The sequence below is a fragment of the Lagenorhynchus albirostris genome, chromosome 20 (genome assembly GCF_949774975.1).
Source record: "Lagenorhynchus albirostris chromosome 20, mLagAlb1.1, whole genome shotgun sequence".
In the NCBI taxonomy this organism is placed as follows: domain Eukaryota; kingdom Metazoa; phylum Chordata; class Mammalia; order Artiodactyla; family Delphinidae; genus Lagenorhynchus; species Lagenorhynchus albirostris.
Window position 1 is genome coordinate 44,625,663 of NC_083114.1, and position 12,751 is coordinate 44,638,413.

The following is a 12,751-nucleotide window of genomic DNA, read 5'->3' on the forward strand; positions in this document are numbered from 1 at the left end:
GGGGACAGCCTGGCTCCAGCAGGGGAGAGTGGAACGTGGGTTCGGGGTAGGTGGCACTGAGACCCAGGCTGGCTGAGACCCTGGTTACAGTTTTCCCTAGCCACTGCAGTCCTGCCCCTCTTGTTGGCGGTACGCGGGCCTCTCACTGTTGTGGGCTCTCCCATTGCGGAGCGCAGGCTCAGCGGCCATGTCTCACGGGCCCAGCCGCTCCGCGGCATGTGGGATCTTCCCAGACCGGGGCACGAACCCACGTCCCCTGCATCGGCAGGCGGACTCTCAACCACTGCGCCACCAGGGAAGCCCCCTCTTGTTTTGTTTTTTTTTTTTTGCGGTACGCGGGCCTCTCACTGTTTTGGCCTCTCCCGTTGCGGAGCACAGGCTCCGGACGCGCAGGCTCAGCGGCCATGGCTCACGGGCCCAGCCGCTCCGCGGCATGTGGTATCTTCCTGGATCGGGGCACGATGGGTTTCCGCTACTTGCAGGCGAGGAGGCCTGTGTAGGAGGGTCAGCCTCAGAGCGGGGTTTCCTGAAGGCGCGCTCAGGGTTCTCACCTTCAAGAGCTGGATCACCGGTGTAGGCACCCGCCTCAGGCTCTTTCCATTAACAGACCCTCCAACGCGAACCTGTTGATCTTGCACTTATCAACTGAGTGTTTACAGAAGGGACAGCTGGAGAGGATGCTAACGCTGTAATACAAGTTTGCATTTCAAGACACTAGGACACGAAATTCTGTAAGTACTAAATGGCCGTCCATACGGACAAGATTGGAATGCAAATCAAAAAGGTAGCAGTCAGGCGACAAGCTTTTGGAAGGCTTCCTCCTTTCTGAAAACCTTATGACGTTTCTATATAACACTAACAAGTGAGAGAAATGGAAACCGTGTTAATGTTTACTGAGCACGTATAGTCTTGAGCACGTATAGTCTGCCAGGGTCAGTATTAGGCAATTCCACATGCACTGTATTTTTTTTTTTACATAAATTTATTTATTTTGGCTGTGTTGGGTCTTTGTTGCTGTGCGCGGGCTTCTCTAGTTGCTGCAAGTGGGGTCTACTCTGTTGCGGTGCGCAGTCTTCTCATTGAGGTGGCTTCTCTTGTTGCGGAGCACGGGTTCTAGGCACGCGGGCTTCAGTAGTTGTGGTGCATGGGCGCAGTGGTTGTGGCTTGCGGGCTCTAGAGCGCAGGCTCAGTAGTTGTGGCTCACGGGCTTAGTTGCTCCGTGGCATGTGGGATCTTCCCGGACGAGGGCTCGAATCCGTGTCCTCTGCATTGGCAGGTGGATTCTTAACCACTGTGCCACCAGGGAAGTCCCTGTATTTTTAATCCTCACATTCCTCTATTTCAGGGATAAGGAAATTGAGCCAGATAGGCTGCGAGCCAGGATCACATATCTAGTGATTGGTGGAGCAGGGCACTCAGTCCAGTTTGCTTCCCTGCATGGTCTTCTTTTATTTTGTAAACAAAGTATGCATTATAATATCATGAACATTTGCGAACCCACCACCTAATCCAAGACAGAGAACATTACAATACTTACATCTACCTATGTGCTTCTCTCTCCCTCTCTCTCCCTCTCTCTCCCTGTTCCTCCCACCCAGTCTCTATTTTGTGTTTATCCATGCCTTGCTTTAAAATTTTTTCATTCTTGGGGTATAATATAAATACAGGAAAGTGAACACACCATGTTCAGATGTTCAGCTCAATGAATTTTCACAAACTGAACACACCCATGTAACCAAGGGTCGGATCCAGCAAATAGGAACATTACCAGTATTTCAAATGCTTTTCAACATTTTTTCCATAACCTCATTAGACATGGATATTTCTTCTTCATGAATTGTCTGTTCATACATATTCTTGATCATCGCATCTGTTCAGGTCTTAGGGGCTTAAAATTACTGGGTCTCTATATTTTTCTCATTGGCCTATATGAGCTTCTTGCCATATTTGTTAGAAATCTCTCCCCTCACCCCAAAAAACAAAAACAAGAAAAAAAAAAAAACGGGTCTTCCCTGGTGGCGCAGTGGTTGAGAGTCCGCCTGCCGATGCAGGGGACACGAGTTCGTGCCCCCGTCTGGGAGGATCCCACATGCCACGGAGCGGCTGGGCCTATGAGCCATGGCCGCTGAGCCTGCGCGTCCGGAGCCTGTGCTCCGCGACGGGAGAGGCCGCAACAGTGAGAGGCCCGCATACAGCAAAAACAAAACAAAACAAAACAAAACCAAGGGACTTACCTGGCGGTCCAGTGGTTAAGACCGCACTTCCGCTGCAGGGGGCAGGGGTTCCATCCCTGGTTGGGGAACTAAGATCCTGCATGCCGCAGCCAAAAAATAGGGGAAAAGAAAAAGAAATATCTTTCCCCTGTTTGTTGTTCATTTAAAATTTTTATTCCCTGGCGGTCCAGTGGTTAGGACTCCGGGCTTTCACTGCAGAGGGCCCTGGTTCAGTCCCTGGTCGGGGAACCCTCAAGCCACACATTGCTACACCTATATCTATGTCTGAAGTATCTTTTTATCCCCCCTTCTCCTCCACACAATTGGCCTTGTTAGTAAGGTTTACAAAGCCCTTTGGGGTCACACTGAGTTCTCTCCTTCCCTGGAAGGCTACTCTTCCCCCTTTTAAGCACCGGCACCTTTTCTGTTTCACTAACCCTCCCTCCCACAAGGCCCTCAGAAAGACAGTGTTACATATATATTTTTTTCAGGATCAGAATACATTTTTATGATTATAAAAAATGTTACCTATTTATAGTACACAATTCAAAAGGTAGAAAAAGTTACAAAAAAGAAAGGTTACCTAAAATTTCACCACTAAGAAACAGGCTTGTTAACATTTTAAAGAATATCCTGCCAAACTGTGTCTCCTCTCCTCTCCTTTCCTCTCTCTGTATAAAACTTTACATAGATGTTTTAGTGTTGATTTGTAACATTCTTTCATATATCAGCATATCATCAGTGTATTTCCACCCAATGCTTCCATGGCTGCGTAAGATTCCGTTGTACCGATGTCCCGTAACTACCCCTTGTTGGACATTCAGGTCATATCTCTTTTTAATTTCCAAACATGTAAATTGTAGAAAATACAAAGAGAAGAAAATAAAAATCACCAGGTATCCCACAAGTCAGTGATAACCACTGTTAACACTTAGGCATGTACAGTGTTTCTGAAACTCTGGTGAGCCTCAGAATCGCCTGGGAACCTTGTTTACAATCCAGATATTCCTTCATCTTGAGATTCTAATTCAGTAGGTCTGCTGTAGGGCCTGGGCACTTGCTCTGTAAACAAGCACCCCTGGCGATCTGGACACCCACGTTTAATAACAAGAATGCACAAAGGTCTTTTCAGACTTTACTTGATATAAAAGAAAATAAAAATAAGGTCATATTATACATCCAGTTTTTTAAAATCAGTTACAGTGTGAACCTCTATTCATGTCGAAATACTCTTATAAATTGATACTGTTGTCTGCATAGTATCCCATTGTGTGAGTGTATTTCAGTTGACACAGTCAGTGCCATATTGTTGGACATTAATTTTCCCCCAGTCATTGTTGTTATAAATAATGCTGTGTAGCAAAATCTTTGCATAGATTCTTAATTATTTCTTTAAGTTAAATTCATAAGAAGTGAACTCTGGGTCAAAGGTCTGTGTTTTTGAAGGCTTTTGACGCATGGTGCTATATTCTCCTCCAGAAGGGTTGCCCCCAGGGCTGCTGTCCCCATGAGCTCACTTGTGTGGGGCAGTGTGGTGAGTCGTTCCATCTGTGGTCTCAACCAGTTCTGCCAACCACTCAGGGGTCAGCACCAGCACAGCTCCTGGCACATACGAGGTGCTCAGTACTTGTTCTGTGCCGTAAGCAGGAGTATTTCCTCCACTGAACAGATGAGGTCACTGAAGGATGAAGAGGTCAAATGACTAGTTCAAGAGCAGGAATTCAAACGCAGCCTTGAACCCAGAGCCCAAGCTCTCTTAACCATGCTGTTGATTTTTAATTAATATCAGAGAGGGAGGAACTGTGATGGTTGTGGGAGCAGTACTTTTTAAAATATGGTCCTAAAAATATACTGAAGAAATCAGGAAAAGGGTGTGAAAGGGTGGAGAGAGAGAAGGGTTTGGGGGACCCTCGCAGACATTCCTTTGTAGGTCAAGTCTGTTGTGTCATTGGAGGTCTGAGTGATGTCACAGTGGTGGTGATGATGGGTCTTGTGTATATATCTGACCCTTTGTAGCTTCCAGGGCAAAGCAAGTCAAACTCACTGAATGCTGAGCAAGGAGTCGGGTTCTGTGGGAAATGCAGAGAGCTTTGGTTCCTTCAAAGACCTTAAGATGCCCCGTGTCTCGCTTCCCTCAGTTTTATTTACTCTAGAAACATTATAATAATATAAGAGAAAGTTACACATAATCCCAACCTCCTGGCACAATAAATAATTTCATGTCTCCCTTATCCTCTTCTATTCATTGTCCATACGTGATCTGCTTTTAAAGGAGGATGCAATTCAGAGGATGTTAAACCCTTGCCTATAGGACATAGGACAGCTTGACTTTCCACCTCCCCTGGTCCAGCTCAGTTCAACACACATGTGTTTTTGTTTTTGTTTTTTTCTCAGTTGCTGTTTATTTGCCTTGTGTTGTTCCCAACATCACACCTGAGCCCAGCTATTCATAGGAAAGGGGACTCTGCCTCCTTTGCTAAGGTAGCTGGAGCCATTATCCTCCCACATAAGCTTTATCAGAGAGGTTTTTATTCATGGAATCTAGTAAATGTTTGCTTCCTCCACTGCTTATTCAAAGTCATTGAATATTGTCATTTTTTTGCATTAATCAGCATTATACCTACATGCATGCTGTATGAACAGTGGAAAGGAGTGATGAGACATGATGTTTACTCTGATGCTTTTGGTGGGAACATTCATCTTATGAAGAAATGAACTGAGACCTAAAGCATTCTCCCAAGGAACACCTCTTATGCATTCCACTGAATTTGCTTCTTAGTTTTCTTTTTTTAACTTTTTCAGTTATTTTTTAAAATTAATTAATTAATTTTTAACAATTTATTAATAAAATAAAACATAATGGTACAAAAAGTTTGAAAGTAAAAGAATTGGGAAAGATATACTGTGCAAATATAAACCAAAGGGAAATTGTATAATAACAGATACAGTAGACTTGAAAGCGAAAGCGTTACTAGAAATAAACAAGGGCACTTCATATCAACAAATCCAATTTACCAGGAAGTTTTAAATTTTGTATGCGCTTAACTTCAAATTATATAGAGCAACAGAGCTACAAGGAAAAAATAGACAAATTCACTATCATAATAGGAGATTTAACATACTGCTGTCATTCACTGATAGAGGATACCTCTTTCAGAACCAGTAGACCCCCCCCAAAAAAAATTAGTAAGGATATAAAAAACTTAAATAACGTGAGCAGCAAATTTGATTCAACAAGCAGATATATAGTCACTATGCTCCAAAACTTTAGATTACAAATTATTTTCAAGCACACTTGGAACATTTTTTAAACTGACCATGTTGTGCTATAAGGCAAATTTTAACAAATTTCAAAACACACATGTATTGAGCACCTGTTGTATGCCCTGAACTGGGGAGATAAATGGATGAGACATGCTTCTGCTCTGAAGGAACCATTTAATGGGGGAGAGAGACCCTAAAAGAATCATGTCAACATCCCCATAGAACTCTCCCTGTAGATCTCCCCAGGACGCTGTGGAGAGGCAAGGAGGCTTGTTTTGTTTGTTTGTTTCTTTGTTTGCGGTACGCGGGCCTCTCACTGCTGTGGCCTCTCCCGTTGCGGAGCACAGGCTCCGGACGCGCAGGCTCAGCGGCCATGGCTCACGGGCCCAGCCGCTCCGCGGCATGTGGGATCTTCCCGGACCGGGGCACGAACCTGTGTCCCCTGCATCGGCAGGCTGACTCTCAACCACTGCGCCACCAGGGAAGCCCAAGCAAGGGTATTTTTGAATTCGGTTCACAGGTAAGAAAACCGAATACCCTAAGGTCATTTACATTGTAATGGCAGAATCAGAACCTGAACTCCTAGACTAGATTCTCAGCCTGTGCTGCTCCAACCCTTGCCTCCTCCCATTCTTGGAGCCCCACTGCCATGCGACTGCCTGAGTCCCAGCGAGGGGCCCACGCAGACTCTGTCCACCTCCTCCTGCCCCAGCATCTGCCACCGCAAGCGGAGTGGGCCCTCGCCACCTCCTTCCACACTCCCTTCCAGCTGCGTTGTTTTGTGACCTCATTTTCCCTTTAAGACTGCCCTTGGACTTGATTTCTGCAGAACCAGAATGTGGCGGGGAGAGCAGCATACCCCATGCTGCCCTGACCTCCCCAGAAGTACCCCCCTTTCCCCTGTCACACTGTCCATGGCCTCTTCTTGCATCTCCCTTCCAGGTGCACCTGAGGAGGGTCCAAAAGCTCAGAAGTTAGAAACAAATGATAGTTGCCAGGGACCCACCCATGGGAATTGCGGGAGGACTCTGCATCTGGACTGTGGATTTATTTTTCTTTTAATTCTTCTGAAGAGCAGCTTAAACACTCAAGTCCTTGGCTTTATTTACTCTTTATCACTTCCTCTTATCCGGATTGCAGCGTCTGCTATGCCTGGTTCCCAGGCTCTCTGCTGTGAAACAGACTCTTGAGCTCACAGCCCTGATCTGGGCAGAGGCTCTTCAATGTTAAAAAACAATAATGGGGACTCCCCTGGTGGTCCAGTGGTTAAGAATCTGCCTTCCATTGCAGGGCACGTGAGTTCAATCTCTGGTCGGGGAACTAAGATCCCACATGCCACGGGGCAACTAAGAGAGCCCAGGTGCCATAACTACAGAGCCCACGCACTCTGGAGCCCGTGCACCACAACTAGAGAGAAGCCCACGTTGCAACGAAAGATCCCGCGTGCCCTAACTAAGACCCGACGCAGCCAAAATGAATAAATATTTAAAACAAACAAACAAAAAATAATGGCCTTCCATTACCAAATGCTAAAGGTACAAAGCATCTTTAAGCATTTTCTTCCTTAATCTTCCCAGAAACTCATGAGATTGGTCATATTGGTGTCTTCCCCAAAGTGAGGCTTGCAGAAGGGAGGCAGCTGGCCCCAGGGCCCAAGAAGAGATTTGTACCTGGGTGGGTCCAGATTCCAGAGTCACCCTCCTAAGCCCTCCACCGTGCTTCCAAAGAAGGTGTGGGTAAGGAAGGTTCCATTGGTTTGTCATTGCAGAAGTCAGCAAGTGTTTAATCTTTGGCATATAGTCTTAGGGAGATCCTAAAGTTTCCCAAGCAAAAAAGATTCTAAGTTCATTTAACTTTTGTGTTGAGAAGCCAGAGCTGGTGTGTTCAATTAAGAATATGCAGGTTAGGACTTCCCTGGTGGCGCAGTGGTTAAGAATTCGCCTGCCAATGCAGGGGACGTGGGTTCGAGCCCTGGTCTGGGAAGATCCCACATGCCACGGAGCAACTAAGCCCATGAGCCACAACTACTGAGCCTGTGTGCCACAACTACTGAGCCTGTGTGCCACAACTACTGAAGCCTGTGTGCCTAGAGTCCATGCTTGCAACAAGAGAAGCACACTGCAATGAAGAGTAGCCCCCGCTTGCCGCAACTAAAGAAAAGCCCATGCGCAGCAACGAAGACCCAACGCAGCAACGAAGACCCAAAAATAAATAAATTAATTAATAAAAAAAAAAAAGAAGAAGAAGAATATGCAGGTTAGAGGAGGCACAAGCCACCTACTTGGATTGGGGTCGGCAGGTACTTCCTCGGCATCCGAGCTCCCACTTTGGGGAAGTGAAAACCCTGGGATTGTTTTGGTTGAAGGGACAATTTCAGTAAACCAACAGAGAGGAAGTAAAAATAACAATTTGTTACTTATACATCCCAGAAACAGGGTGAGGGGCAGGGGGTTGGTGGCACAATGGGCCAGGGGGAGGGCAGCCCTCAGTCCCAGGTCATCAGTGGGCAGGACAGAGAGAGCAGGGTAGCAGGCACCTCGTGCTTACCAGGTGGTTGGGGCAGAGGTCAGTAATTGTTTTCTTTTTTTTCTGAACACCACTTTTATTTAATATGCACCACATGCACATGATGCAGGCAGGGAGAGGTTATGAATCCACGCATTGAAGGTGCGACCAACTGGGACTATTGTCAAACGTGCGCTGAGTCAGTTAGGGTGTTGCTCAAAGTTCTTTATACTTAATGGTTTCCTCGAAAGTAAGTGCAGAAGCAGAAATGTGTACACATCCCAAAGCATCTTCTTCATTTGGTTTCCTGTGCTTTCTTTGCATTCTGTTTTTCTTTTGCCTTTTCTACTAGTGGTATTAACTGCTAGTGTTCTGCTAAAGTCTTTAAGAATTCCATAATGAATGGCAGATAATTATGCTTCCTTCTGATGTTTTCAATCTTATATCTTTTTAATTTCTGTACTTCTTCAATAAGCACCTGATTTCTGGCAGCCTCTGACTGAATAGCACTTAACATGTTATTACCCTGATCTGTATCCATGGGTTCCTCCTCAGCAAGTTGTCTTTGTAATTTTTCTATCTTCTCTTCATATATCATTTTTCTGTCAGACACAATGGCCATTAAGTTAAATTGAATTTCACCTTCACTGTACTTTTGTATCCTTTTTTCTATGACGGGCCTCACTGCGCTGATCCAGTCATCTTGATGACATACACCTAAATTAGTGGGTCCTTCTCTTAATCCATCTAATTCCTACAGTCTTACATTACTAGGAACATAACTGACAAAGTGAAAAGCATCTTCTCTTTCTGATGTCTATGCATCAAATTCAAACATCTGCTGTCTGGCGAAACTGTTGTGTACTTGTCGAATCACATCCGAATTACTCAGTGCCAAACCTTTCACAGCTGCATCAAAACTTTGTGAAAATTCTTTAAACCCTGATAATGTCTCTCCTAAATGGACATCTTGATGGGTACAGTTCAATAACACACTTACTATGGCTGGAGTAGCACAAGCATTATTAATTACCCGCTTGGCAAAAAATATCATGTCAAGTCTGGAGTCCTGAGCCCCAGAGCCTGCTGGTTCTTCTCCTGGCTGCCACTTGAAAAGAAAAATCAGGGCTTCCCTGGTGGCACAGTGGTTAAGAATCCACCTGCCAATGCAGGGCACAGGTTCGAGCCCTGGTCCCGGAAGATCCCACATGCTGCGGAGCAACTAAGCCCGTGCGCCACAACTACTGAGCCTGCGCTCTAGAGCCCGTGAGCCACAACTACTGAGCCCACGTGCCGCATCTACTGAGCCCGTGCGCCTGGAGCCCGTGCTCCGCAACAAGAGAAGCCACTGCAATAAGAAGCCCGCGCACCACAACGAAGAGTAGCCCCCGCTTGCCCCAACTAGAGAAAGCCCGTGCACAGCAACGAAGACTCAATGCAGCCAAAAATAAATAACAAAAATAAAATTAAAAAAAGAAAACTCAACCCATGAACCGGATTTATCAAAATTCTCAGGCTCTAAACTCCGTATTTCTTCTACTTGGGCTCCTCAGCAACTAAATGCTTTAATGAGCTCGGTGAAGACCCGGGGTCACTTTCCACGCAGCGCCACTCTCTGGCATTGCCCATCGTGCCCTCTCCCCCACCGCTCCATCCGCCGCTGGCCACTGGAATCGGCACACCCGCACTGGCTCGTCAACCACACATCCCCCCCGCCTACTCCGTCACTAATTTTTCAAGGGGTCAACTTTTTTTTTTTTTTTTTTTTTTTTTTTTTTTTGCAGTACACGGGCCTCTCACTGTTGTGGCCTCTCCCGTTGCGGAGCACAGGCTCCGGACGCGCAGGCTCAGCGGCCATGGCTCACGGGCCCAGCCGGACGGGGGCACAAACCCGTGTCCTCTGCATCGGCAGGCGGACTCTCAACCACTGCGTCACCAGGGAAGTTCCAAGGGCTCAACTCTTAAGTGGTTATTTTAAAAGGTGCCCCCCCAAAAAGCAAAGCAGGAACTTCGGGTGGGCATCCCAAACTCAGACCCTTATCTAAATGTCCAGACTCTGGGTGTGAGCAGGTTTGTCATACGGTAAAGTGCCGAGGCAGCAACTCCAAGGAGTTGTTTTTCTCATCACAACTTTAAAAAGAGTGCCATCCATGCCTTGCTTCGAGAACCAAACAAGTCCTTGAATGTTGCCACATCAGAAGGTCACGGAGCTGCCAGCGAGTGGAGCAAAAGCTTGTGGTGAATCGTGTCAGGAGTTCTCAGAATCATATTGTGCTGTGTTTCAGACACGTCTCGAGAAAGGAATGCAGCGAGTCACAGGGACATTATGGTTGCTGGGCAGTGGAGCCTAATTTAGAGGGGACCCCCCAACACACTTTTTTTTTTTTTTTCGGTTTTGAAATAGGCACAACCCTCTGGTTATTCGAGACCAGGATACTGAAGAATGTTTCTGCACTCTGATAAAAACAGTAGTGCCAACATGATAACATATGGCCATTCTCCTTCCACTTCAGTGTTGGAGTGGGGGCTGGGGTGCAAAAGGGGTGGGTGGGGACTGTGGCAAACCGGTGAGCCCCTCTCAGGTGGGCAGCTCCACCCAGAAACTGTGACTGGCGCCTTACAGGCACACTGGCTCAGCACTGTCAGGCCTCCCAATGTTCCTGAGAGAGCTGGAAATGCAGATTTTTATGTGAAATCTCTCCCGTTTTCAATGCTCGCTCACTTCTCTTTCACATACCGTGACGGCCAAATGCACCTTGCTTGTGGCTTATCAGTTTCAAGTGCCTGGAATAGTTGTTTGGAACTGACCAGTCTTCCTGGTCTCCCATCTCTGCTCTGCCCCTTATTAACTGTGTTATCAAGAGAATTGATCTCTCTGTTATTTAATACCTGTTTCCTTATCTGTCAAATGGAGATAGGAATTTTACCTATTTCTGAGCATTGCTGTGAGGATTAACGAGAAAGCCTGGGAAGCCGGTGCCGGGTACCTAGCCAAGTGTATGGTAAACATTAACTTGTATCATTATTTGTGGTCTCTTTCCATAAGTGCAGGGTGACCATATGTCCTAGTTTGCCTGGGACAGCCCTGGCTCAAGCTTGTTGTAGTGCTGTAATTATTAGTAACTCCCCTTCTCATTCTCAACATGAGACAATAAATGATATGGTCAACTTATATAAGCAGATACTGGTGTGATGCGGTTCAGGACTTGAATAAGGTTTAGTCCTAATGGAAAGGTCATGGTTCCAGTTGTTTGAATGTCCTTGGACTAGTCACTTAACCTTTCTGTGTTTCGGTTTCCAAATTCTAAAGGACTGACAAGATGAATTCTAAGACCCTCCAGTTCATATTCATTCTGTCATTCGACATTTGTGAGTCCAGACTATGGCAGGCAAATGCTGGGGACATGGAGAGGCGGAGGATAGAACCTGAGCCCTCAAGGGGCACTTAGCCAATGAGGAACTCATTGTGTTGTGTGAATGGGGGGGAGGGATCCTACCCTTTTTTCTATGTTATGTGAAAGACCGTTAGTTAGAAATTGTTGGGCTTCCCTGGTGGCGCAGTGGCTAAGAATCTGCCTGCCAATGCAGGGGACACGGGTTCGAGCCCTGGTTCCCCCATGCCGCAGAGCAACTAAGCTCGTGCGCCACAACTACTGAGCCTGTGCTCTAGAGCCCGTGAGCCACAACTACTGAAGCCCACGCACCTAGAGCCCGTGCTCCACAACAAGAGAAACCACCGCAGTGAGAAGCCCACTCGCCACAACTAGAGAAAGCCCGCGCGCAGCAATGAAGACCCAACGCAGCCAAAAGAAAAACGAAAAATTGTTCATAAAATAGTTCTTGCGAATCCAATGGTTTATATTTGAAACCTCAGTTTCTCACAAACAAATCGTTAGATTTTAGTTTAATTCCCCACACGTTTCTCTTTCTTTGTTTGAAAAAAATCTTCACTGTGGAAAATACAGAAAGGCCTAAAGGAGATTTTTTTCTTCCTTTCTGTTGACTCTGCAGTAAGCAGTAGGGGGGCGGGGGGGGGCTTCTAGTATTTTAGCTTTAAGTTACTGCCCCCCCCCACTTCTGCAGCCACTTTGGCAAAGCTAAATTTTTTTTTGTTTGGCCAGTTGAACCAACCCTCCCCCCGCCCCCGCAGTGAAAGCGAGGAGGCCTAACCACTGGGCCGCCAGGGAATTCCCCAAACTAAATTTTTTAAAAGTCGCTCTCTCTCAGTTTGTCCCGGTGTCTCCTTTATTATAAATCCTTTCACTCATTCATTTACTCATCCTAAATCAGAGGTATGAAGCATCTAATGCAGCGCTGGGGCTGGGGCTCTCCTATCCGTGCTTTTATGAGATAATCTGCTGACGACTCCCACGGAGAAGTGAAACAAGTGTGGCTCCGCGGAGGCCGGCGCGGGCGGCGGGCGCGTGATTTCTGCGCCGGGACGGCTACGCCCCCACCCACGCGCGCTCCCTTCCAGGGTCGAATGCGGAGCTGGGCCCGGCCGCAGCCGCGGGTCCTGGATCCTGCCCTTCGCTGGCTGGTCAGTGAGGTTGGATTGTCCTGGCCCAGAAGGCCGCTTCCTGCCACGACCGGAGCCGGCCGTTGTTGTGAAAGTTGCCCCCCGGGGAAGGAAGTGGCTTTGGGCTGTTTATTTTGGCTGCGGGCTAACAGACGGCGCCGGAGGCCGCCGACCTGGGGTTCGCAGAGCTGGGCTGGGGAGCCTGGCGGACCTCGTGGCCGCGGCGGGGCTGGGGGAGGGGTCTGCGCCC

At 47.1% G+C, this 12,751-nt stretch overlaps 1 protein-coding gene and 1 pseudogene across 2 annotated transcripts in view; one reads left to right on the top strand and one right to left on the bottom strand.

The window, feature by feature from the left end:
- The window catches only part of MRC2 (mannose receptor C type 2), a 54,673-nt gene that overhangs the window by 11,587 nt on the left and 30,335 nt on the right, over nt 1–12,751 (top strand). The window lies entirely within an intron of this gene.
- LOC132511091 (ubiquitin carboxyl-terminal hydrolase isozyme L5-like) lies at nt 8,142–9,101 on the bottom strand (annotated as a pseudogene).